Source organism: Pomacea canaliculata, linkage group LG13 (genome assembly GCF_003073045.1).
Source record: "Pomacea canaliculata isolate SZHN2017 linkage group LG13, ASM307304v1, whole genome shotgun sequence".
In the NCBI taxonomy this organism is placed as follows: domain Eukaryota; kingdom Metazoa; phylum Mollusca; class Gastropoda; order Architaenioglossa; family Ampullariidae; genus Pomacea; species Pomacea canaliculata.
The window spans coordinates 14505207-14517495 of NC_037602.1; the positions used below are offsets into that span (position 1 = coordinate 14505207).

General features: G+C 41.0%; 1 protein-coding gene and 1 long non-coding RNA gene across 4 annotated transcripts in view; one reads left to right on the top strand and one right to left on the bottom strand.

The window, feature by feature from the left end:
- LOC112553883 (gonadotropin-releasing hormone II receptor-like) overlaps nt 1-12289 on the top strand; it is a 100283-nt gene that overhangs the window by 14915 nt on the left and 73079 nt on the right. The window lies entirely within an intron of this gene.
- Nucleotides 4584-8357, bottom strand: LOC112553884. Its single transcript, XR_003097139.1, has 3 exons — nt 8228-8357; nt 7544-7606; nt 4584-4782 (listed from the first exon to the last, which is right to left on the bottom strand). It is a non-coding gene; the product is annotated as an uncharacterized LOC112553884 (long non-coding RNA).

The window sequence follows — 12289 nt, forward strand, 5'->3', positions numbered from 1 at the left end:
AGATAAGACCACGCCACTTTTGAAACGATGTGTTGTTAAATAAAGATAGAAAGAAGGTACGAAAAATAAAATGTTCTGAAACGGAAGTAGTAGTTGACCTGCGTGGAAACCTACTGCGCACACTGCAAAATGAGGCTGGGTAACCCACTAAGCTGGCCGGAACAACTGAAAACGTTTTTTTGCTTGCTCTTTTGTGATTTGAAGATTAGGAGGGCTGACGCCGAATAGGGAGGATCACAGCAGGAAAGCGCCTGTTGCCCGCACGAGGCTTTGAGTCGAGGTGAAGGTTCAAAGGTCACAAGGCAACGAGGGATTTGATGTACTTTGCCGCCTGCTTCATGCCGTGAGCTGCACTCACTCGAGAGATCTGCTGGCAAAGTCTGTCCCACTTCTATCATTATTCTATTACCACCTTCATAGGCCCTCTTCAAACCTACACCTCAGCCTGTGTTTCTGATACAGTTCGTATTCACGTCTTTTTAAAATGTGTGTGTGTTCATGTATGCGTGCTCATGTGTTTGTGTGTGAGTCTTGTGATAATGACTTTACTAGTTAGATCCTATTTCCAAAAAATGGCTGTTCTCTCACTTTCACAGCTAAACACAAACACGTCTCTACAGAAACATGCACAAACATGTGCCCTAGCCTCTCCCATCTCCCTTTTGTTAAAGAAAAATTCAAATGAAATGAAAATCTGGGCTTAAATGATATAGTGACCTGATAAATCGTTTCCAAACAAACTTTCGAGTTTCAAGCAAAGTGTTTATTTACAATCGTGCCTAAAATGCGCAGGGATGCCAATCCCCGGAGGTCGCCGAGTTTCAGACTTTTTCGTGAAGGAAAACAAATTGACCCTAAATCGTGATTGAGGTGGTCATTATTATTATTCCTCCCTTGACTAGCTGATCACCAGCTAAGCTGGCCTACCAGCACTGGTCTTCAAAGGCAATCAGGCCAGATGCAGTGTCTGACAAGGTTCGCCACTTAGGTTGGCCATGAGCGGTAGCGAACGTGAGGTATACATGGAATCACCAGTCCATGTTCGTGTCCACCCCGGCATCGACACATCTCCACGGTGCCCTAGAGAAGATGTTGTTTAACAGAAACGACATCGTCTACCAAGCAATTTCCCTTCAGGTCTTCCTCGCTGTCCCAAGGTTCAAAACTTTATCAGCTTCATGATGCCAGCGTTCCAATGACCTTTAGAAAGGCAAAGTTAATGCTGGCTTAAATGGAATGGCGTCATTTGTCAGCAAACCGATGCAGGTTCCGTATACCGAGCCAGAACTGCGATTGTCAGTAACCAATGGTTTGGCAAACCAAAAATTTGAGCGCAAACCGTTCAGAACGTCATTATCTATTATTTAACCTCATCGTGTCCTTTACCTTTCCGTTACCTACGCATATTCTTGTGTGCTCTCAGAAAAAATCTCTCGATCATAAAATACACACCCAGGGGGTCAGGATCGGCGAGAGGAGAAATGAATTGTTGCATGCAAGGATTTTGCCCAAAAGCACACACAAGAAAAAAGAAGGAAGAAGCATCTCACCACACGAGCAGTTTTACTGACTCCTGGCGTGAACTGCACGGGTCATAAAAGTGGGCTAAGACATTTAGCAGACAGGTCTAAAAGTAGCTTGTGGCTAAAGACACAAAAACCAACGTCAGTCAGAATTAAAAAAAAAAAGAGACGGTTTCCAAGCACTAGGAAGCAAGAGCACAATCCTTGATTAGTTGACCACGATCCAGTTGTTCTTAACCTCTTAAAAGTACGAACTCTGGCGAAGTTTTTATATATGACTGCCGCATAATAACTTTGTCAAACTTAGTGAAACTTTCCTCCAAACTTATGTTGTTAAGAAAGGTAATTAGGGGCAGCCACACGTTCTTTTTTTAAAACTTTCTGCTTCAAAGGAAGATAAAACGAAGGAAATCTTTCAAAAGAAATTAAGAAAAAGCAAGGACGGATTTAGTAAGGCCAGAGCATTTTTAAAAATCCATTGTAAATACTGAAACTAGTCTCAAAGCCGAGTATAAACCTTCTTGGGTAGTTTTCACTGCGGGAAATGCTTTTTCTGTCGGTGGTAATACCCGCTACAAAAGGCTTATGGCGTTAGAGATTTTTGACATCCTTTTTTTTCCACCTTTATCTGAACAACACCGAGAAACATTTTCTTTCTCTTCGAAGTTATTTTTGCTGTACATTGTCACATTGCTGCTAGTTAATAGGCAAGATCCTTTTATTTGATTTGTATCCAGGGCATCCGCCTACTTGAATTATATCTCCTTTACTCTGTGGAGAAAATGGGGCCTGAGTTTAATAAAATGTAGGTTCTTGGTCGCTTTACATCAAACTCCGAGCTCCATTAACGCCCCGGGTTAAAAGCCAAGGAGTTTAAGGCCTGTAATATTTTAACATCGTTGAGGGTGGTAAAAGCTTTGTGTGCGAAATCACGTGGATGCCTGCGTGTGTGCACGCCCATTGTAGCGACTCATAAGGAGACCATCTTCACAAAACAGAGATACAAGGTCCACTAGGGTTTACTTTACTACCTCAATAACATCCAACCCCACAAAACCATCTGCAGCCATAGTTGTGGATGCTTCCTGTCCATAGTTAAATTTAAGGCAAGCTTTACATCTCTCTAGGTCTACTGTTCCTGGGGCTGTAGCTATGAAGGGAAGGTAGTTGGCTACCCCAGAGCAACATTGAATAATCAAGGGTACCCGACTTTTTCACGTACTTATAAAGCGATGTCCAGATACCGCAGGTTGCTTTATCCCTGGGTAAAGTGGAAAATATACCTTAGGGTAATTAAGTCATAAAGAAATATTTAATTGGTGTCCACACAGCTTCGAACTTCGGAGACGAGACCCTTACCCTTATGGTTTCCACACGTTACCCCGAGGCGACGTTTCGTTGATCTCTCCATGATCCGCGTTTTGTGTCGACGTAGTATTTCTTCAGGTGAGAAAGTCTTGTCATCACTGTGACCCGCTTTGGAGTATTTTTAGAAAATCGTTTTGATAAAAGCACAGCCGATAATGACGAGAAGACAGCCAGACGATTCGACCGGCACGCGCACGCACCCTCTTACCTCTCAACCATGCTTACTCGCACGTGCACGAGGCTGGACGAGGAATGCTAGAAACTTCGGCAGCACGCCTGCGAAGACATTTTTGCGGTGGGTCGATCAAGTTTCGCAGAAAAGACGTGACGAGCTGGTGAAGATGGACGAGAGAAGAAAGTGAGCAGATGCGCGCAGAAAGTTTTGCGCATGCGCCAACAATTTTATCTTCTTGTCAAGCCCTGCAAGGTCAAACGCATTACAACACGTACACAATTTTTTTTAAATCCCATATTGCCGTCAAACATTTTGTGCCAGATTCACTCAACAGCCAGTAGAGCTTTAATCAATTCCTGTCATTACCTTGTGGATGTGATTGGTGGTGTAGTGGCTAAAGGGCTTGTCATCACGACCGTGAGAATCAGGTGTTCGGGGTTTGACTCCAACATACCTGTCTCTGGCACCTCACCTTCGGTACTCCAGGATCATTCAAGGATGGGTGTGATAGGAGGTTGTGCTATGCTAAGGGGTTGTTATATGTGCATGAGCATTTGTGCGTGTGTTGTGTTTAATTATGAATGTACATTTGATGCCTATCCTACAAATGTTCGTTCTTGTCCGCTCTAATGATGTGTAAAGCGCTTTGATCTCTTGTCTTGGTGCTGAGGAAAGGCACTATATAAATGAGTTGCTTTTGTTATATTAGTGTTAATGCTGTCATTGTTATGTTAGATAGATGCTCGCATATTCTAAAGCAAACTTTTAGTTTATCTAAACGAGTTGTTTGCTTACAAAGTCTAGTCATTGACATCTAATCCTTAACGCTGAGAAAGTCCGATCATGGATAAGAACAGAAAAATTCAGACTTTTTGATAAAAAAAAACGGAATAGAGAGACGAACAGACTGACACTAATACCAACAGACAAACAGGTACACAGATTGTTAAATCACGTAAACATATCAGGAGGATCTAGCCAGGCGTTCAACTCAATTCCAGATGAAACGAAACTCAACAAGCGGGATGCAAAAACTGACACAAGCTTGCAAAAGGGAAAAAATAAATGCACACACACACACACACACACACACACACACACACACACACACACACACACACACACACACGCACGCACACATACACACATATATATTTATCATGAGTTGCAGTGTGCAGGTGAGAATAAAAGCCCCAAGAGTTCTTAACAGTGAGTACACAGGACGGCTTAACACACCAACCACTTCATTAACGAATCTCTCAGCAAATAACTCCATCATGCCAGGGAAAACTGTGAAAGGGAGAGACAATTAGTGACGAAATAAATAATAATAGATAACAAATTAATGAGTATGAGAATGTATTCTAATCACATGCGTTCAAACACGCACAAACATTTGAAATAATTTGTAAATTCTGACTCACGCAAGCACGCACAATCAAACATACAAAATGTACAGAGTACTTTTCAAAATATTTCATTGAAGCTATGAAATTTAAATAATGTACTTGCAAACATCTCATAGTAATGAAGTCTTCACTATCTTCACACAAAACAATGTGAAGACCTTAGTGGACCAAACATCCAGACAGCAAGGAGGTCGTCACCAAACAAAAATAAATTTAGCGGGTGGTCAAAGAAATGCTCATTTTATGACTCGGAAGGTTGCAAGGAACGAGATGAGGTTGATAATTTTTCTTCCTTGACGCTAGATCCCTGCAAGGAGTCAAAAAAGAATTCAAACTTTATTCCTGGCGTTCCCCACCTCCATACTGGATTCGCTCACACCTGTCAATCACGCTGTTGCCATGCCAACAATGATCCCACGCAACGCCCACGTTTCATGGTGAAAACAAAGTGCTGTTGGGGAATCTAATTGTAAAGTTAGGAGTTCTCTTTTCAAAAGTTTCAATGACCTGAGATTGCACGCCGTGTCAGTTTTGTATTGCCTACACCTTTGTCCTACTACTTTCGACTGTCTTACACCTTCTACAAAGAAACCTGAGGGAAAACTCTACGATGAACAAAACAAAAACTAACTAAAAAAAATTCTGGTCCTAAGTCTTCTGCTAATCCTGATGTACTTGAAGATGTTTCTAAGAGATTTAGAAAAAAAAAAACCAGCGATAATACAAACATTGTTCAAAGTAAGGGCATTTGAAAATGTCTCCATCATGATGTTCCTGATGACCTTTCTTCTTTTTGTATCCTGTACTTCGTTAAGAAGCTAATATTCCGCTCTTCATATTTCCCTCAGTCTGCTAGCCAGGGAGCCAGGACATACGATGGTCTCTCTACTGATGGTCTTCCCTTGCCGTTCCGCAAGGCTGCCTCTATAAGTGCTTTCAAGAGGGTTCTTCAGACTCGCCATTATAAAACTTTGCTTTGAAATGTTTTTCAATGGAATTAGGGAGCTGCTTTGCAAGACTCCTAAACTTAACTTTCTCAATGCTACATCACAGCGCGTAGAGTACCTGCTGTATCTTTAGTGCATCGTGGAAATCTTTTCTGACAAGTTGCTGTCCTATAGAATGTGTCTGTGAAAACAGAATTAAGTCACTTAGCTACCATCGTCTTTTAGCTATAATATTCACGTGATAACTTCTATTGGCTTTTATTATTACGCTTAGTGTTTATCTATAAACTCTCTAAGTTACTTCAGACGAGAGTTAGTGAAATAGTTGTACTCTATTCTATGATCATTTGCTGAGATCTAGTATCCCCTTTGGCGAGCCTAGCACCGAGATCTAACTTGAATAAAATATTAAATCCAAAAGGTTTCCTAAGATAATTCCTGACTCCTTTGTTTGCTTTCTTGTTTTATTATTGTAAAAGTCAAAAAATTTTGCGTACTATTGCCCTGTATAGACTTTAGAATAAATTTTTAAAAGAATGTTTCACTTATTTTTAAACCCTCGCAAATAAAGAATCCTTATCGTCAATGTCTATGTTTAACCCACCTTGACGTAGGTTACCAATTTAGGTATCGAGGATTAGCTCATTCCCCGATCCGTCTTGGTCTAGTCCATCCCATAATGCCATGTCCTACATTTAAAGTTTCCGACTTGTACATCGATCTTCATTTTACACGGCGCCACTTCGACAGTGGAGAGAATCGTCAATATTGAACATCAAACTGTAATGGGAAGCACACAAACAAAACTCTAAGCGCATTATTGTGTTTTCTTCCAAACAGGCGTTGGATCACTATTTGTAAATCAAGTCAGAAAGAATTGATTCCCCTCAGCAGATTTAATTTTTCAATTACTGTTGGTCAAAGGTCCCAGTCTGAATGATGTTTTTGAATGTCAGAATGCCTGGAGATGTCTGCGTTTTCAAAACGGCCTGACAGGTAGGTCAATAGGGGTAGTCTTCGCCTGAGTACCCTTCACTGTTTTGCACGTTGCAAGCGTGTAGCCAATCAGAACGCGGGATAATTTGGATTGACGTGTCGCCTCGTGCATTCTTGAGGGGCCCAAGGGGACACTATGTCCCTAAAGTTATCCCAAAGTCAATCACTTTAATTAGGACATGACTCTTCCCCTTTCATGAAACAATTCCTTTCTCAAAGAACCTTCTCCCGGTAACGTTTTAAAAGAGATAGCTCTTCTGTTCCTTCAACGAACTAGCAGTGTCCATGACAGTTTTTATCATCTGGTCCATGATGGTAATACATCAAGTTTTAGGACATAATAAATGTCCAACAAAGCGTTGTCTTCTTTCAATTAAAGGCGTAAGTGAACCTCACTTCCTTCTCATAAACATTTCTTTCAAGCGGTTTTGGGTTATCAATCTGGTCTGAGAAACACGAAATGTAGATCGCTTTCATGTTTTTATCATCATCGTCACTGGCGACACTGAAAATATTTAGCTTTAATGTCAGCTCAGATTACTGGCGACTTGAGGCTTAGCTTCTTTGCGAGGAAGACACGGCTTCGGGAGGAAATCCTACATACCTCCAAATGTCTTAGCTGCCAGATCCCAGCGCTCAGACCTGATTAAATAGATATCCTACAGGTTTTACAAATTATATACGGTATTAAATATGGTACAAGTAAAACTAAATCTATTAAATTTTAGCAGCACTCGCTGAACTTTTCTCCACATACCCACATACCTTGTTCAGAAACTAAAATCTAAGTGACGGTGTGTTTCGTGCACACCACCCTGAGATGAACTGTGGCTATGTGACCGAGTAAGACTGACTTAGACTAAGGGCAGTTGGTGTCGCCCTCGATCTCCGCGAAGACTAGGTTGTGCAGCGACCATTTAATGGTTTCCTTCACCCCTGTATGAAGGGCTAAGATGGAGACATCATTCGGAGAGAAGACATGTCTGGTATTTTGCGAATATCCTTTCCCCCCACCAGACGGCGAGGACTCCTTTCTACGTTATTTTAGTCTTATTTTCAGTTTTCTTTCCGTTTTCCCCAAATAAGTTTGGTCACAGTCATGATACTTGATGAGATATACAGTACCTGACTTATCCAGTGAGTCTCGTCTCCAGGTGCCAAAAGTTTGCGTCTTACGGAAGATGGCTTCTGTGACACATTTTACGCATATATTTAAGTACGGGGTGTTTATATGCAAAGTCGCTTTATGACGAAGGGAGGATAGGGAAGTGTGATATAAAACGACATAATACGACAGAAACCTTATGTAGAAATGAGACATTCAGTATCTCTACGTTTGATTTTCTATATTCACCTTAGTTACTTCAATCTCCCTTCTTTTTTCCTGTTTCTAGAATCTCTTTTTCATTTTATGGACCCACGAGAAACTATTAAGTCAGCTTAAAGAAAAAGGCGAGTGGAATGCCATGTTGGAATTAACAAACACTGAATTTTTTAATCTCTGGCTGCAAAACAATTGGTTACTAACAGCGGCATCTAAAACACTGTTTTTGTACGTTAGGTACAAGGAGGCCGCCATGTTTTGTTGACCGTTGACGTCATCGAAACCATCTAGTGCGTTGGGTTCACTTTGTGTCTGAAGGACATCAAAATGTTGGCATCGTGGATCCGGTAATAATGCCATACGCTTTGAAACCTGAGTACATCGAAGAAGAGCTGAGTAAAGGCTGGCGTGATAGAGTTGCCTTTCTTGTCAAGTGGTATCGTCTACGTCGTCAGCTAATGTTGTAATAAGAAAAACGTACTTACCTTGTATACGACCGACGTTTTACACACCACACCAGAACCCTGTACTAGCCCACGCAGATGACGATGAGGATGAATTGAATCGAAGAGGTGCAAGTTCAGAGAAATGTCACTGAGAGAGTCACAAAGAAGATGGCGGAGAAGACCGTTGTTTTTACGCTCACTCGGCTATTTTTAGAGCAACTCTTTTTTTTTAGATATGACGTCTTTTTCTGCTACAAGTGACGTGGAACAAATGACGCACATAAGACGTCAGACACATGACGTCAGACACAAGACATCATTCATACACGAGACAATACGAGACCGACACAACATTACAAAGGTCAGCTTGGTTTCCTTCTAACAAAATAGAAATATAAAGGGCATCCGACAACCAGCGAGCAGCCGCGTTTAGACAGGATCGTAAGTCAACGGTTCGTTTGACACCTGGAATTTTGAACAGAAGTTATTCAGAACATCAGCATCTATAATTTAAATCAGTTTACTTTGTTAGTTCACTTGACTAATTCAATCACCATGGCTTTTCTTAATTTGATTGTCTCAATTTTATGTGTTCTGGTCAGAAGCAACCTTCGGAGATTTTTAAAGATTACAAAGGCAGAAAAGGAACAGATGGTCAAAAATATTCAAGGACGGTCTTTGTCTAGGACTTCTTTCGCGCGGAGAAAGCGCGTGCGGTCCAGTACGTAGTCTAACATGAACCAGAGTGAGAACCGCATCCTTCAGTCACAGCCACCAACACCAAGGTAGTGGGGTAGGAAGGGATCAAGGTGCAGCAGGGAAAAAAGGTGCCCCAAGAAAAAAGCTGTCTTCGGGCAGTAAATTGTGGCTTTCTGTTCCCAGCATGATCCTTTAACACAACCTCGCTATATCCACCTGGCTCAAGAAGCTGCGCTCTTCATTAGCCGAAGGAAGGAGAAGAAAAAATTCCCGCAAAGTCTCTGCCTTTTGTGAGGTGCCAAGAGAACCTGGCACAGCTGCCAAGCAGGGACTTTAACAGATGTGGTTGTCGGTAGCTTTCTGACCCTACAACGTAAAGCACGTGCACTGATATGCTGGATATTTTTATGTTTATTCACATATATTTTCAGGACAACGTCTGTTGTCTACAGCTCACAGCTTATCGATACATTGTGAAGTTACAGAGCTCGTTGAACGTATAGAAGGTTTTCAGCAATTATCATTATGGTTAAATTAAGGAGCACTTTTTCCCGAGTAACACTTTCATTAAGAAAATGAGAGTGCACAGTGGTTACAGCAATGGTCTCCAAATCCAAAGGTGCAAGTGACGGTCCGTTCGATTCCCGGGTAACACAACACGATTTTCTAAGCTAACCACAGATATGAAATGAATACTTGAGGCCTTAGAGCGGAAGGAAATGGAAGGCACTCTGATGGAGAGAGAAAGAGAGAGATGATGGCCACTGCCCCGAGAAAAATGAAGTGGAAGGGTTCTTTAACACCATGCTCCCATAAGTCATAAGACTACATTGACCTTTCATTATTATCCGTTCTCCCCATCAGCTAATAGAAATTGTGAGTTTTTAAAGCGTACGTTTTATCCTTTGTCCATCGAGATTTTTTTCATGCATTTTTAATACAAATTCTCGTGGCTTCTGAAACTCATTATACTCTACACGCTATGTTTACCTGAACATAAGCAATTTGGGGTATTCTGGTCAAAAACCGTTTGTAATGTATCAGCCAGAAAAAAAAAACACTTAAAATTTCTATCAACCCTCAGGTTTTTTGAAGATTGAAAGGAATTCACTACACAATGTCTCATTCACTGCTCTGTCTAGTGTTCGCTGGGTTTTCTCCTGTTTATCCCATCAGGGAGGTAAAAAATATGTCTAATAAGCCGTAATGATCTTATAATGTGCAACAAGAACTTGGCAGCTTCAGAATTGTTATTTTCAAGGTCTGTAGCAGACTAACAATTCGTGCGAAGGTCTTCCTTCAGGAAACGTTCATTTCTCTATCCTGCAATGTTTTTACTCGTTCTGTCTTTCAAAAGACCAAGACAAACCAAAACATCTACTAGCAAAGGTAAAGACGTTTTCGTCTCGACCCATGCCAAAGTGACATGCTCACAAGGCAAGAAAAGAGGCAAACTCTGGGTTGGCTTGCATGAGAAGTCGTACCTCCAATGTAAACAGAAAAGATCCCATAAATTTATGTAGGTCTGAGGAGACTTGGTGCATCGACCAGAAAGAGAAAAGAACGCTGATGCAATTAAGCTCAAGGACGAAGAAAGTTGCTGGCGTGCTGTAGTGTCATCAAATCACCGTGCTTATTTTCTGTCTAGACAACGAAAAAACTGATAATGACGGCAATGACGAGAAGTTCAGGAAGTTCAGTTTTGGACATGCATACAAACACACAAACAGAACATTTATTTTATATTTCATATATTTAGACCTTCATGTAAACAAATAGTGTACACAATGACAAACGGATAGAGAGTTGGGCTGTAAATTAACGTGGAAAGTTTTTAAACTTGACAATGAAAGTAATGAGAAGAAATGGTTAGGGAGCAGCGATAAGTGGTCTGCTATTTAGCAGGTACACGACCTTCTGTGCAATTATTGTCATAAAGGACTTAAGGAGGCAAAAGGAATTTACCCTCACTTGACCCTCCAGAGCAAAACTAAATCGGTAACGAGGCTGCATACATTCTCCGTCTCTCTGTATTACTCAGCATCCAGGTTTCGGGCGAGACAGTTTGCTTAATGACATTCCCAAGTGCGAGAATTTAACGACTATTTTATTGCTGAATCTCAAGCAATGTCAGAGCTGGAAATTCAGCGGAACATTTGCTTGGACACGCCGGAAAATAACCCTTCACCCAGTTTACACTTGTAAATGAAGTAAGGCAAGCTTGGAAAGAGGTCTGATAGATCCTCCAAATGATTATGTTTATTGTCAGATCAGTAAACCATGTTTGTTCTATTCAAAGTAAGCAATGTCTTGTCGATAATGATGCAAAATGATTAGTTTTATTCCCAGAATTCAGAAATTTTGCTGTTTTGATAAATGTTTAAAATGAAAAATCACTCCACCCTCATTAATTTTGCTTGTCAGTTTTTTTACTTTTGTCGGTCGTTTCTATCAAAGGACACTTGACTAATAACGCATGGAATTTGACGCAGAAGAGAAACAAAAAATTCCCCTTTTTGTTCTTTTCATTCTGCGTCCTTGATTCTTGAAATGGCGAAGGGGAAGTTAGAATCTGCAACATGTACTACAACTGAAGACTTAACCTTTCTTAAATTTCTGCCGTTCAATTTTCTGTCCAAAAATCAAAAGGTTTAGGAACTAGCTTTTTATAAAAACTTTTGACATTTAATTAAGCCCTACTCAGACGACGAAAGAGCAGCAAAAGCATTCTTGTAAGTACTGACCGACCCCTAAATAGGGATGTTGACAATCGCTCACAGGTGTTGACGATACCTGTTAAGACAACGTATGTTTTTAACAACAACAACAACAACAAACTTGTGTCGGCTATACCCTTTCAACAAATGCTTCTGTGTAACTATAATTTTTTTAACATCAGGTCACCTTTCTTGTTTGAATTTTAGGTAGAAAAAGAGAAACTCTTCCTGCGGCAGTGGTTGGCAAGAGTAAACAGAACTCATTGACAGGCGTGGTCCTATGGAATTTCAGTAACAATGCCAACTGTGTGGAAAAAAATGATTTTTTCAGAGAAGTATTCTTATCTCTCTATCCAATGACGAACGAATAAGAAGAAGCAGAAGCAGTGCGGAAACGCTTAAAATCTCATCAGATACTCCCCGCTCCTAAAACACAATCACGTTGGGTGCGTGACGTCACCACCGGAAGAGCCAGTTCGAAGCTCTATACAGATCGATTCAAATCAAGAATCGCTCCAAATCAAGTCTTATTTTGACAGAAAAAGCGCTTGAAACCGGACTTCGGAAATTCGGGAAATCACGTGACTCCCTCGTGACACGAAGAGCACGTGCAGATCAACGAACGGTTTTTTTGGGATGGTGGGCAGCTGGCTGCCCTGGTGAGTCTTTCTAAGCCGGTGACTGA